The sequence below is a fragment of the Nerophis lumbriciformis genome, linkage group LG23 (assembly GCF_033978685.3).
Source record: "Nerophis lumbriciformis linkage group LG23, RoL_Nlum_v2.1, whole genome shotgun sequence".
NCBI classification, from domain to species: Eukaryota; Metazoa; Chordata; class Actinopteri; order Syngnathiformes; family Syngnathidae; genus Nerophis; species Nerophis lumbriciformis.
In genome coordinates, this window is record NC_084570.2 from 25,844,884 (window position 1) to 25,859,921 (window position 15,038).

A 15,038-nucleotide genomic window follows, 5' to 3' on the forward strand; every position below is an offset into this window, starting at 1 on the left:
GTAGAAAATTGATGGATGGCAAGTGGGCCGGACTGGTAATATCACGGCACGATAACTTAAAAATAAAGACAACTTCAGATTGTTTTCTTTGTTTAAAAATGGAACGAGCACATTCTGAAATTGTACAAATCATAATGTTGTTGTTTTTTTTACAATTACCTGTTGCGGTTAATAGTATATATACTTTATTTGTCGTTATTTATATTTTCTGAATAAATTATATGATAATGTTCATCAGTCAACTCATTGGTGTTAATTTTCAATTTATCAAGATAAACATTTTTTATCTAAATCAAATTACAGTATGTTGTTTATGTAGTTTAATAATTTTCCTCAACATGTGGTTTATTTTGTACATATGTAGCATCATCTACAAAGATACAAAGAATTGCTATTGCGACATCCAGTGGACCCATTTAGAACAGCTGTTTCTTTCATTCAAAAATTTCAGGTTAATGTTTATACTTGGCAAACTCACCCCGCGGGCCAGATAAAACCTGTTCGCGGGCCTGATCCGGCCCTCGGGCCGTACGTTTGACACCCCTGATGTAGATGATCTATATCTGCTGTATAGATTTACTTCAGAAAAGAGAAGTGTTGGATACTTCTCCTGATGCCTTATTTGTATTTTACTTTATTAAATGTTTGGGTAGCATTTTATTAAACAAAACCAGTTGTATTTTAAGAAATATAGAAATTTATCACAGCTGTTTGTCTATTTCGTGGAGGAATGTAGTTAATCATTGAACTGGCATCCAATGTTAATAAAAAAAAGTATAGATTTTGATTCTAGAATCAAATCGTTACATCCCAGAATCGAATTGTGTGGTGCCCAAAGATTCACAGCCCAACTTATTACCAGTGACCTGAGCTGTCTGTGGTAAGTTTACACCCATAAAAGGCAACAGTCTTATTTTCATTTAATTAGCAACCAATGTCAAATGTTCGCAAAGCATTCAACTCTGTTCAAATTTGTGGAATCCCATACCGGCTCAAAGATGGTATTTCTTGCAGAAATACGTAGATAGTTGACACAAGCGTGGAGGATTCTCTCTCTACTTCGTCATTGCAGCGATCGCTCACTTCTGACAGCCATTTGTGCGTAACTGTGCCAGTTTGCACGTACCTTCCAAGGGCTGGCAAGTCGGAATCTCCGAGTTCCTCGTCAGAAGTTTCGACTGGAAACGCCCCTGCCCCCGAGGTCGGATTTCCTACTCAGAAAGTCAGAGAGTCCTCGCCACCTCAGTTGGCTTCAAGGATGGCCGCTCTGATTGTAAACAAAAATAGATCCGTCTGCAGTGATGGGTTAGCTACTCTGAAAATGTAGTTACTCTCGATTAAATGTAGCTAAGCTACTGGGGAAGCTAACCCCGGAGAATTGTAGAAAGCTACACTACAAGCTACACAGCAAAAGTAGCTTGCTGCATCAAAGCTGCATTTAACAACGTTTCCATTAATGGGCCCACATGTATAATATCAATGTTAATGTAACTGAGAGTGTACAAATGGACACAATCATTGGATTTTCTCCATATTTTTTTGGCCTGGATTGGCAGTCCATTTTCTCTTTGTAGCTTGTAGCTTTGATGTAAGTGAAGTGAATTAATTAACTCATATTATTTTCTACGTATGGTGAATGTTTATATTCAACTTGGAGAAAGCGAACCACCAGGTTTAAGTAAATAATGGTTGAGCCCATAATTAATGCCTTAGTTGGACATTCGCATGTGGACTGGGTTAACTCGCTCACAAGAAGAGGCAATAATTTCAGACTTTGGAATGCAAAAGTGATAGCTCTATCCTGGAGGAGCGACTCCATGTCTATCTTCACGTCGACATTTAAGTTACAACATATAGAGGTTGTTTTCTGGTCACTTACACATGAACATCTCCTTACATGGTCAGGTTGTACTCTCCTGAATTAACACACACCCAGACAGAGAAAGAAGGAATATAAGATGGTGGTTCGCCTCCTCAAATTTAGGAATGCCTCATTTTTTTGACTTGACCTCCTCCAGGTACTGCAGTCCCGTATAATGATGCTCGCTTGTAATAAAGCAACTTTTTGTTCAGCAAAGCGTCTCCGGCGTCTCTTTTGATCCAGCCGCCCTGCCGTGTCGCCCTTCTGCCCCGGAGAGGGTGACAAGCCCAGAAATACACATCATAAGTCACCTAGCTACATGGGTCTAAAAGTAGCTACGCTACAGGAGAAGCTACTCATTAAAAAAGTAGCTAAGCTACAGGAAAAAGTAGTTAAACTATGTAGCTTAGCAACATGTAGCTTGTTACTGGCCATCAGTGTCCGTCGGTGATATTCGTTGTTAGTACTTCTGTCTATTTTTTGTGGCGCTAAATCAGCCATATGCAATGTATTGTAGGACCTATGTACTGTATATGGTCTTGTTACTGTAGTATAATGAAATGTTTTATAAGTTCTACATTGCTAGTAATAGCGTCTTTGTGTTTCAGCTGCATCCATTGTGTTTGAACGTTGCAGAAGGAGTGCATATTTTTCCATAAGTCATTTATATACCGATAAGGAAAGCTTTCGTGTAGGTGGCCGTCTTGATTTCTGACCTCGACTGTGACATCATTCTCCCAGCTCCGACTTCCAACTTCCGAGTTTATTGGAACGCAGCATGAGTTCCAGCCTGCAGTGTGCCAGGAATACACACTTTGTTTTTATCATGTTAAGTTTGTTATTTTGCACTAAAAGACAATCAGTTTTGGTGCAAAATATGCATTGAATATATTTGAAGTTTTATTATAAAAGTATAAAAAATAATTTCACATGAATAACAAAGTGTGGAAAAAATGTGTAATGCTGGGGAGGCCTCAAAACAACATATTGCTTCAAGCCCCTCTTTAGTTAGGGGTAGCCCCGGATACTCCAAACAATCGAAAAATAGGACATCTTGCTTTATTATATCATTTTTTGACCCCAAAGTACAATAGAAAGGGGTCCATATGGCCCCATTTGTCACGGTTTACCTGACACATGAAACGTGACGAATTAGGAGGGTGCACTATTCACGTTAACTGCCAGACGGCAGTAGAGTGTTGAACGTCTTAAAATGTGTTTTGCGGCAATTCCAACTTAGTCTTTGTTCAATGATCATCACCAGATCACCTTCTACCTATGTAGAGTGGCGCTTTCCATAATTTTCAGCAGACTGCATTGCAAAACAATTAACCACACCTCTCTTCCTCTCATGCGAGATCCACCCAGGAATGGGGCCATATGATTCCCTTTCCTACTGCATATCACAGCCATGTTGGACACTTTCCTTGCAGTCATCCAACTTCTAGCTGCCTCTGTCAGGTCACAGCCAAGAGAGCTGAGCCAACATAAAACTAAACAAAGTCATGTTGAAAAATATGTTTAAAAGACAGAAATTTCACTGAACCTTACCACATACATATTATATGTTTAATATATTCCCCATTCACTCTCTCAATTCTGATTACTAGCCTCTTTTTGTCATATGTGTGCCTATTCAGATACTTATACTACTCTACTGCCGATGGATGACCACAATCACACAACGATTTCCAGTTCAACGATAATTCAATGATAATAAACTTCTGAATCCAATAAACCCTTGACTAAGTGCTTAAGTTCACTCACTGTTCAGTTTTTTATTGGTATTACATCAAGTGGTTAAGATTTTTCATCAATAGACCGGATGATAAAGTTGAGGATCGTGACAGAGTGTGGGGAAGTTTGTGCTAGAAATGCCACACTGGTGTCCCGGTGGATTAATTAAGGGTGAATTTAGATCAGCCTAGGGATTTCTTCTGTCATGACAATACCTGCTCCCTCTGCTCCTGCTTCTACACCACACAGAGGTGTTAGCATGCCCTATTGTGCACTCTCTTTGCCCTTTGTTCTTGTTCATCCTCCAGGAGTCCCTGGTGAATTTTAATTTGCATTCAGCACAATTTTAAAGTGTAGATTGTGTATACTCTTCCGACTGTCAATGTGGCTCCATCCTTATGCAGACTTCAGGAAGTAAGACATGTATCTCTAAGATTGTTGTAGATCAACCATATGAACTAACTAGACTTTAATTGGATCATTTCCCTTAGTTTTCTCCCATTTTGTACCCTGTTGGTCTGTGTCTTTGGGGCAGTAATCTAGTATGAAGGGTTGCCCGGGTTTTCTTGTCTTCAACCACCTCTTCTGTTTCCGGAAATCGTCATCAGAGAAGTGTTGTGTCTCTGGTCTGCCTCCTTCTCCTAGGTCAGGGGTCAGCAACCTTTACCACTCAAAGAGCCATTTTGACCAGTTTCACAAATTAAAGAAAACAATGGGAGCCACAAAACTCTTTTGAAATTTAAAATGAAATAACACTGCATACAAAGTCTTTTTTTGCTTTGTGCTATGTACAAACAAGGGGTCTCAGACACGCGGCCCGCACCTTAATATGAAAATGTAATGTTAGTGCGGCCCGTGAGTTTTATATGAATGGCGCTTGACAGCATCACACTTGCCAACCCTCCCAATTTTTCCGGGAGACTCCCGAATTTCAGGGCAACTATTCTCTCGAACGTCTGCTGATTTTCACCCAAACAACAACAATAAGGGCGTGCTGTGATGGCACAGCATTTAACACCCTCTACAACTTGTACAAACAGCGTGCCAGCCCAGCCACACATTGTATGAGACATCTGCTTGCACATGTAAGTGACAGCAAAGACGCCTGAACAAGTTACTCTGCTCTTAACTAAGCTCCTCACCCTATCTCTTCCTTTCACAACCCAAAGCTCCTGATTGTAGGTGAGGGTATAGAAATGTAACTCCACCAGTAACGCAAAATATTCCCCTTTCGGCTTCTCCGTCTTCGCTAAGACGTCTGATACGGTGACCGCTGCAGATGGTACATCGATCATCTGTTACTCTACACCTTCCCAAGATACTTCAGCCACCCCACCCAAGGCTGGATTTCACTCGCCACCTGGAGAGTGCATGCAATCTTTTTCCCTGCTGAGAAATTTGGCCTCCTGTTTACAGTGACTGATTTTCATCCCAGCAAATGCTATAGGTCAGAGTTTAGCGAGGCCATCATTATTTGTAAATTGTGGAGATGAGATCCTCAAGTGACTAAACCTGGTGCGGAGAATTTATGTCCATGAGTACAATCAACAGAGATGGAGCTAAAGATCTTGATGAAGTACAAGTTTGACCTAATGACAGCAACGCTTTGTGTACCTGTACCAAAGTGTATTTTGATACTTTTCGATACTTTTCTAAATAAAGGGGACCACAAAGAAATTGCATTATTGGCTTTATTTTAACAAAAAAAATTCCGGTACATTAAACATATGTTTCTTATTGTATCTTCCAACAGTGTGTAGTGATGCATGTTTAGCTATTCTTCGTCCTGCAGGGATGATACTTGAAAGAAACGTACTTTATTTGTCGCCATGGAGGCGAGGATTAGTGATTTAGAAGTAGCTAAAACACTGCCGACTGCGGATGGATGTTAGCTGCTAGCTAGCTAGCCATGTCTTAAAGCACCTCATCCTGAGGTTGTTTCAGTGTTATAAATTTACCTTTATCTTTGGTTTTTAGGCCAAAATGCGTCCATTCTTCCTTGTCTGTCTACACACTGTGTCTGCTTGTAAGTACTCCGTGATTGTGCGCTGCCGAACATGCTCTTTTGCTCGTAAACCCAGCAATGTCACGATGTGACGACGCGGCGTCACGCCCGTTAAAAATGTTTGTTTTTTTTAAATCGGGAACCGGTACTTTTCAAACAGAGTATAGTACCATTTTTGATTCATTAGTACCGCAATACTATACTAGTACCGGTATACCGCACAACCATACTTGCCAACCCTCCCGGATTTTCCGGGATACTCCCGAAATTCAGCGCCTCTCCCGAAAACCTCCAGGGACAAATTTTGTCCCGAAAATCTCCCGAAATTCAGGCCGAGCTGGAGGCCACGCCCCCTCCATGCGGACCTGACCTGTTTTCACGTCCGCTTTCCCACAATATAAACAGCGTGCCTGCCCATTCACGTTATAACTGTAGAATGATCGAGGGCGAGTTCTTGGTTTCTTATGTGGGTTTATTGTTAGGCAGTTTCATTAACGTCCTCCCAGCGCGGTAACAACACACAACAACAGCAGTCACTTTTTCGTCTACCGTAAAGCAGTTCGTCTGTCGTAAACAGCAATGTTGTGACACTCTTAAACAGGACAATACTGCCATCTATGTCACGGCAATCATCTGGGAGCCACCCTGAGCGCACCTCCAAGCGCGCTCGCGCGCGCGTCACTCAAGCTGCTGCAGGCAGCTGCGTTCCATCTTCAATCTGATGAGAGGGACGACTACTTAAACAACCGCCACCAGAGATCCTTTGTCAGAACGTAGCAATCTGTACATCGTACCCTCCCTGTGTGCGTCCCCGAGTCACGCTGTGTGTCGTGTGCTTCTGGATCTTCCCTGTCTCCCTCGTGCTTCCTGGTTCTCGACTCCTCGCTCGCCCCCGGACTACGACGACTCGCTCCTGCCTCCCGACCACGCTTCCGCCCCTGGACAAGCCCTGCCTGCCTTGCCCTTGTCTGACAGCACCGCTCCTCACAACACGCACCTCCAACACTTACGGTAAAACCCTCAAGTTAAATTCTACACATAGTCTGACACCCATTTCCTGTTATATACAGTATATATATATATATATATTTATATAGAGATACAGATTTTCCTTTTGAATAAATACGCCCCAGGCTAAACACTCTCCCAGCCTCAGTGCCGTCTCCTTCTACCCGGTATCATCACAATCTACTGTACATGCATATGTGACAATAACATCTAGGGCTTTTAGAGAGTGCAGTGCACAACTGCGCACACAACAAGGAGACGAAGCAGAAGAACGAGGAAGATACAGCCATGGCGACGCCGACGACGAGTAAGATGAAGAAATACGCTTGTAAGTTCCAAGCCGCAGCTACAGTTGGACCTGGATAGCCTCCGGAAAGAAGTAGTGGACTACCAAGTGCTTGGCAGTGAAGATCTTCGTCAGGAAGCAAAGATTGACCGGTTTTGGGCCATGCTAGGGAGAGATGGAAGATACCAGACTCTAGCGCATTTGATGAAAGCACTTTTGTGCGTGCCACACAGCAATGCATCATCAGAGAGGGTGTTCAGCATGGTTAGAAAAATAGTGACAGAGAATAGAACAAGGATGGACAATTCAACCCTTAACTCAACAATGAGTAGATGAGTGTTATGTGTGTGTATATGTGTAAATAAATGAACACTGAAATTCAAGTATTTCTTGTATGTATATATATATATCAGTGACGTGCAGTCACTAGAGGCAGGTGAGGCAGGGCCTCACCTGCCTCAGAAAAAAGAAAAAAAATTAAAAAAAATGTAAAAATTAAAAAAATTAATTAAATTGTTATATGTATGCAGTGATTATACTATAAAGTTATTTTCCATTTAACTTCACCAGTTTTAGATTATTTTTATTCAAAATCGCTGAATTTTCACATGTGCCGTTCAAATACTGAGAAGAGACGGTGCGGTGTACAGCAGTCAAATGAGGCACGTCACTCAGTGCCTCAACATGGACGGACTCGGCTAACTGCTGGCCTGCTGTGCACTGAGACTGTATTGCTATATGAATTATATTATACATTTCCATAGTTTAGTTAGCTGAGGTATATAATGTACAGTGTATTTTGTCAACAACTGTATGTGTGTAACGTATTTCTTGTGCTGAGCGATCATAAAACGGCTGCAAAAGACGCACTGGCTGAGGCTCCAGTAATCCCACCTCCTGCACCCCCGCCGTAGAATTGTTATATCAACTAAAGCCCACACTTAAACTTTCCATGTGCAAGATTGAATCTATTTAAAAAAGTTATTTCATAAGAAGCCAAAAAGTGCAAAAACAATAATGTTCGTGTTGGAGTTGTGAATGACTGTAGGGCCACAACATTAGGTACACCTGCAGACTGCAGGTGTATATAATTCACAACTCCTCCAACACGAACATTATTGTTTTTGCACTTTTTGGCTTCTTATTAAATAACTTTTGTAACTTATTTTTATGGGATTTCCTATTTGTGATGTTAAGTTCCTGTTATGTGCTGTTATACAGTATATGCCTTGAGCTCTTATTTTGAAGGCGCCAAGAGCGGAAGTGATGACATGTTGTAGTGGAGCGGAGGTTTTTGAAAGAATGTAAATAAAGTGGTCCTCGTGTAAACTGGAGCCTCCGTGTTTGTTATTTTGTAGTTTCATACAGTATAGGCGACATTTATAAACCCTCGGTTACACTTTTTTAAATAGATTCAATCTTGCACGTGGAAAGTTTAAGTGAGGGCTTTAGTTGATATAACACACCCGTCAGGGGGTTCATTAATCCAGCACAACAGCGGCGAATGGACTTTATTTATAAGTAAAGGTAAGACCATAATAACGTTTTTTTTATTAAATGTGCTTTTTTGTGTGCTACAGTTTGTATGTGTAAAGTTAAAGTTAAGTTAAAGTAGCAATGATTGTCACACACACACTAGGTGTAATGAAATGTGTCCTCTGCATTTGACCCATCCCTTGATCACCCCCTGGGAGGTGAGGGGAGCAGTGGGCAGCAGCGGCGCCGCGCCCGGGAATAATTTTTGGTGATTTAACCCCCAATTCCAACCCTTGATGCTGAGTGCCAAGCAGGGAAAATGCTGGTATGAGCTTTTAAACATAACCCGTTAACTGCTGCCAATCAAATGGTGAATAAGATACTCTTTAGGGTTCATATGTTTGTAAATCTGACTGTGATGAAGTCAGTGCCTCACCAGCCATGAACCTCACCGCACGTCACTGACATATATATATATATATATATATATATATATATATATATATATATATATAGATAGATATAGATATATAGCTAGAATTCACTGAAAGTCAAGTATTTCTTATATACATACTGTATACCGTATTTTCCGCACTATAAGGCGCACCGGATTATTAGCCGCACCTTCTATGAATTACATATTTCATAATTTTGTCCACCAATAAGCCGCCCCGGACTATAAGCCGCGCCTACGCTGCGCTAAAGTGAATGTCAAAAAAACGCTGCGCTAAAGTGAATGTCAAAAAAACAGTCAGATAGTTCAGTCAAACTTTAATAATATATTGAAAACCAGCGTTCTAACAACTCTGTCCCAAAATGTACGCAAATGTGCAATCACAAACATAGTAAAATTCAAAATGGTGTAGAGCAATAAATAGCAACATAATGTTGCTCGAACGTTAATGTCACAACACACAAAATAAACATAGCGCTCACCTTCTGAAGTTATTCTTCATTCGTAAATCCTTCGAATTCTTCGTCTTCGGTGTCCGAATTGAAAAGTTGCGCAAGCGTGGGATCCAAAAATGGCCGGCTCCGCCTCGTCGAAGTCATCGGATTCAGTGTCGCTGTTGTTGTGCAGCAGTTCTGTGAATCCTGCCTTCCGGAAAGCTCGGACCACAGTTGTGACCGAAACTATCTGCCCAGGCATTTACGATCCACTGGCAGATGTTGGCGTATGTCGACCGGCGCTATCTGCCCGTCTTAGTGAAGGTGTGTTCGCCTTCGGAGCTGTGTGAAAAAAGCCACCCGGCCTCTTCGCGTAAACTTCCCTTAACCACTCGCTCATCTTTTCTTCATCCATCCATCCCTTCGAGTTAGCTTTTATGATGACGCCGGCTGGAAAGGTCTCTTTTGGCAAGGTCTTCCTTTTGAATATCACCCTGGGTGGAAGTTAGCATGGCAAGCTAGAACCACAGTGAAGGATGACTTCTCATTCTCTGTGGTGCGAATATTCACCGTACGTGCTCCCGTTCCACAGTGCAGTTCACAGGAATATCAGTTGCTGTGAAATACGGTAGTAATCCGTGTGCGGATGGAGAGATTGCGTCTTTTTATGAACCGGATCCTTGTCCTTTGTAGGAGCCATTTTGTGGTCTTTACAGATGTAAACAGGAAATGAAACGTACGGTGATATCCGCGCGTTTTTTCTTCTTCTTCCGGGGGCGGGTGAAGCGCTTCCTGTTCTATGGGGGCGGGTGCTTTCCTTGGCGGTTGCTTGCGTAGAAGAAGAAGCGCTTCCTGTTCTACCGGGAAAAAAGATGGCGGCTGTTTACCGAAGTTGCGAGACCGAAACTTTATGAAAATGAATCGTAATAAAGCGCACCGGGTTATTAGGCGCACTGTCAGCTTTTGAGAAAAATTGTGGTTTTTAGGTGCGCCTTATAGTGCGGAAAATACGGTATATGAAATACTTGACATGGTGAGTTCTAGCTGTAAATATACTCCTCCCCTCTTAACCACGCCCCCAACCACACCCCCGCCACGCCCCCTCCCCCTCCCCCTCCCCACCCTCCACCCTCCACCTCCCGAAATCGGAAGTCTCAAGGTTCGCAAGTATGCATACAACCCTAGTGGGGACTGGCCCATCCTCAAAGAATACAATATTTCTCATGCATTCGTCAATTTGATCATGGCGGTCCACCAAAATGAGTTCTGGACAGCCACTAAGGGATTTGCAGCTCTCGTGTATTTTTCGTTGTAAAATGTGACGTTATTGTTATGGTCCGTTTCCCGGATCATAGTTTATTTTGGGTTTTGATTCACTGGTGGTTTAAATTCTGTTTTAGCACCCCTGTTTTGTGTTTCTTGGTTGTCATGTGTGCTGATTGTTTTCACCTGCCTCTGATTAGTGTTCGGGATGCTCACCAGCTGCCGGATACTAATCAGAGAGCTATTTAGTCCTGCCTTGTCCCGTCACTCAGTCACTGGTGCTTTTGTTTGCTTTACGCAACTGTTACGTTAGTCCATTGTGTTCCTTGAGCTAAGCTTTGCCTTATGTGTTTTTGTGTTAGCTATTCCGTTAGCTTTCCTTGTGCTAGGCACACGCTCTACTTGTGTTTGTTTGTTTGTTCCTGCCTGATTAATGGAGATTAAATCATTTTCTTACCTGCACGCTGTCTCCGGAGTTCCTGTGGCATCTTGGAAGAACAATCCGCGCATCATCATGCCTCCTCGTCAACATTACAGTTATCTGCTCACCTTAACTCAAAATGCAATTATTGTTCCTTTGCCACTTCACGGTTCACTTCCTGAGGTCTCAGTGCATTGTGGATTTTAAAGTGCTAGTGAGCAGAGGTGTGGACTCGAGTCACATGACTTGGACTCGAGTCAGACTCGAGTCATGAATTTGATGACTTTAGACTCGACTTGACAAAATGTAAAGAGACTTGCAACTCGACTTAGACTTTAACATCAATGACTTGTGACTTCACTTGGACTTGAGCCTTTTGACTTGACATGACTTGACATGACTTGCCACTTTCCCCAAAATCCAAAGCTTAAAAAGTTATTTGGGAGCGCTCCGTATTTTTCATTTTCTTCGTCTGTCTATCAGCGTGTTATTCCTGTCAGCTGGTGTGCTGTCAGTACAACAGCCAATCAAATTAGAACTACGTTGTTTTCATCACACAGCATTCATCCAATCAAATTGCAGGACAACCAATGAACAAGAGTTGTCCAACAACGTGCCAGTGATAAACAATTATGTTAAATCTGGTTTCGTTCGGGTATAAAAACTACGACTTGGTCAACAAAAAACGAATTGCCGTATGCAAATCACGCAGTTCGAATATTACAGACGGAGACGCAACAACTTCCAACTTCGTTCGACATTTGAAGTTGCACAAAGAAGGGTAAGTTTTGAATGTAAGATAACGTTTATTGCCTAAGTAACGTGACTTTTATTTGCTGTGTAGTTAAATCAGTGAGGCTGCAAACTCACTGCTAACGTTATAACCATAGACATCTTATAAGTAGACGCAGCATAGAGCGCTACTGCCTACTGGCGCAGACGAGGCGCGGGGCCGCCATCTTGGAGTGGTGATCCGCTCCACTCAGTGCAATTCATTTGGCAGGAGCAATGAACTGTCAGCGCATTTAATTCATTTTACCTCACTGAATACCACTGATTTTCACGCGCTTTTTTGTCATACGTGTGTAACAGACACATGTTTTGGCGTGTTTTATTATTCATAGTTTGCTTAACAGTAATATAATATTCTTATACGCTATAAGTGACCAGACGTCCGAGATCAAAACTGGGAATATAATCCCAGAGAAGGGGGAAAAAAACGGTAAACTATTTTTAAGTTGAAGAAACAATATGATTAGGTTATATATACATATGCGTGTATCCTACATAAACAATGTATGAATACATTAGATATCTATATATCTTAGGGACCTATAGACTGTATCTCTGTTGCTTCAGCAGCAGAGAGTTTATTCTGTCTTGACACTTTGTATTGATATTGTGGTAATCTGAAATTTCCTTGCTCAGTTCTGTTGTTGTCTGCACACCATGTTCACTCTCTCTCTCGTCCACAGTATGGAGTGCAGCTGGCGCAAGGCAGCAGCACACACCTGACGTAGATTAGAAGCAGCCTATTTAACCTGGCTGCTGACGGCCTGTGAGCGCCGGAACTTTGTCACTGCTTGCAAACCTGTTGATCTTGCCAGAGAACTCACTAGTTCATCGTGTACCATTCATCTAAGGTTTGCCTGTATTTTTCCTAGCCTTGTCTAGCGTTTTTAGTTTGTACTTTGTCCTTATATTAACTTCTTTCATGAAGTATGTTTTCCTAGCCTTGTCTAGCGTTTTTAGTTTGTACTTTGTCCTTATATTAATTTTTTTCATGAAGTATTTTTCCTAGCCTTGTCTAGCGCTTTTAGTTTTGTGTGTTATCTACCATCACCTTTGTTTTGCTACTTTGTGCTTCCTCCTAAATAAAAGGAAGAACAATTGTACACAACACGTCTCTGCATCCTTGGGATCCACTCCCCCAAATCCTAACAGAAAAGTTCCGGCCATACTATGGAACCCGCAGAGACAGACGCCTGGAAAAGAGCATTGCAAGGCCAGGCTCAACGAATCAACCAGCAGGGGGACCAGCTAGACCACCTGAGCCGAGGTCTACAGGGACTGTCGGAGCGTCAAGACACCATGTTGGAGCGAGTCAATATGCTGCTAGCCACCGTCGTACCCACCTCGACCACCGTGCCAGACCAGGCATCCACCCAACCTACACAACCCGCCAGTACCAGCAACATGCGGCTATCCCGACCCGAACGTTTTTCCGGAGAAAAGGAAGATGTAAGACAATTCCTGACGCAGTGTGAACTACATTTTGAACTAAACGCTTCCGCTTTCACCTCTGAGCGGGCTAAGGTAGCGTTTGTCATCTCCCACCTGTCGGGCCGTGCTGGCACCTGGGCGACTGCAGAATGGAACCGTCAGACCGCCTCCAGCTCCACGTATGCAAACTTTTCCAAATCCTTGAGGCAGATCTTCCAACGACGACTCCCAGGTAGAGAGGCAGCTAGATCCCTTTTCCGGCTGCAACAGGGTTCACGACGGGTCGCAGATTACGCGATCGAGTTCCGCACCATGGCCGCCGACTGTGACTGGGGTCCCTCGGCGCTGTTAGACGCCTTCTACCTGGGTCTAGCGGACGAGATTCGTCACATGATGATCCCGCTGTCACTTCCGACGAATCTGGATGATCTCATCGAGCTGGCGGTGCAAATCGACTTCCGCCTATTGGAGGAGAGGAGGGATCGACGAGGGAGACAAGCCCCACCTAGCAGCCAATCAGCGCCTGCTAGACCTGCCATCTGCAAGACGGAGCATCTCGTTCCCGAAGACACCTCTCCTTCGTGGCAGATAGATGAGCCGATGCAACTGGGAGGTCGCCGACTCACCACCGCCGAGAGGGAACGCCGCTTTCGCCTCAAACTCTGCCTATACTGTGGGGCCGCTGATCATCTCATCTCCCACTGCAAGGAACTACCGCGCCCCGCCGCACGGCCACGAGTGCGCCCTCACTCGCCAGAGGACACGTCCACCAGAGGTCGCCGTTCTCCTTCGTTGGCCGCAGGCAGAATGCAACTAAAAGGTACTCTTTCTTGGCCTAACCAACAAATAGACATTTGCGCTCTCATTGACTCAGGAGCAGATGATAACTTTTTGGATTTTGAGTTCATGAGACTCCATAAGATTCCTGTTGTAAAACTGTATGTGCCCAAGAGGGTGTATTCTCTTGATGGGCGCCTATTAGCCAGCATAACCCACCAGACCCTGCCAATCAACCTGCGCTTGTCTGGTAATCATTGTGAGAAAATAATTTTTTTTATTGTGCCATCACGGTCCGCGCCCGTCATTCTGGGGATCACCTGGTTACATAAGCATAACCCGCACATAGACTGGCCTCGTTCGGCCATTATTAATTGGAGTGTGACCTGCCACACACATTGTCTTCGTTCCGCAACAGGATCTCACACACCGCCACCTACCGCCGTTATAGAGAACATAGACTTGACAAACGTGCCCACAAACTACCATGACTTAAGAGCGGTGTTTAGCAAGGATAGAGCACTCTCACTTCCCCCCCACCGACCCTACGATTGTGGTATCGATTTGCTAGCCGGAGCGGCTTTACCATCGACCCGTTTGTACAAGGTGTCTAACACCGAACTCAAAGCACTAGAAGAATACATAAACACATCAATAGCTGCGGGCCTCATTCGCCCTTCGACCGCACCGGTAGCCGCCGGATTTTTTTTCGTCGAAAAGAAGGACAAGTCCCTACGGCCTTGTATAGACTACCGCGCTCTTAATCAGATTACTGTCAAGAATAAGTATCCTCTTCCACTCCTTGATTCTGCTTTTACTCCCTTACAGTCCGCAAAGTTTTTTACTAAACTCGATCTACGTAACGCGTACCATCTAGTTCGCATCCGAGAGGGGGATGAATGGAAGACCGCATTCAACACTCCTCTCGGACATTTTGAGTATCTTGTCATGCCTTTTGGACTTACTAATGCACCTGGCGTTTTTCAGGGCTTCATTAACGATATTTTTCGGGACATGACAGGTCGGTTTCTCTTCGTTTACCTGGACGATATATTAATTTATTCATCGACATTTGACGAACATGTGCAGCAGG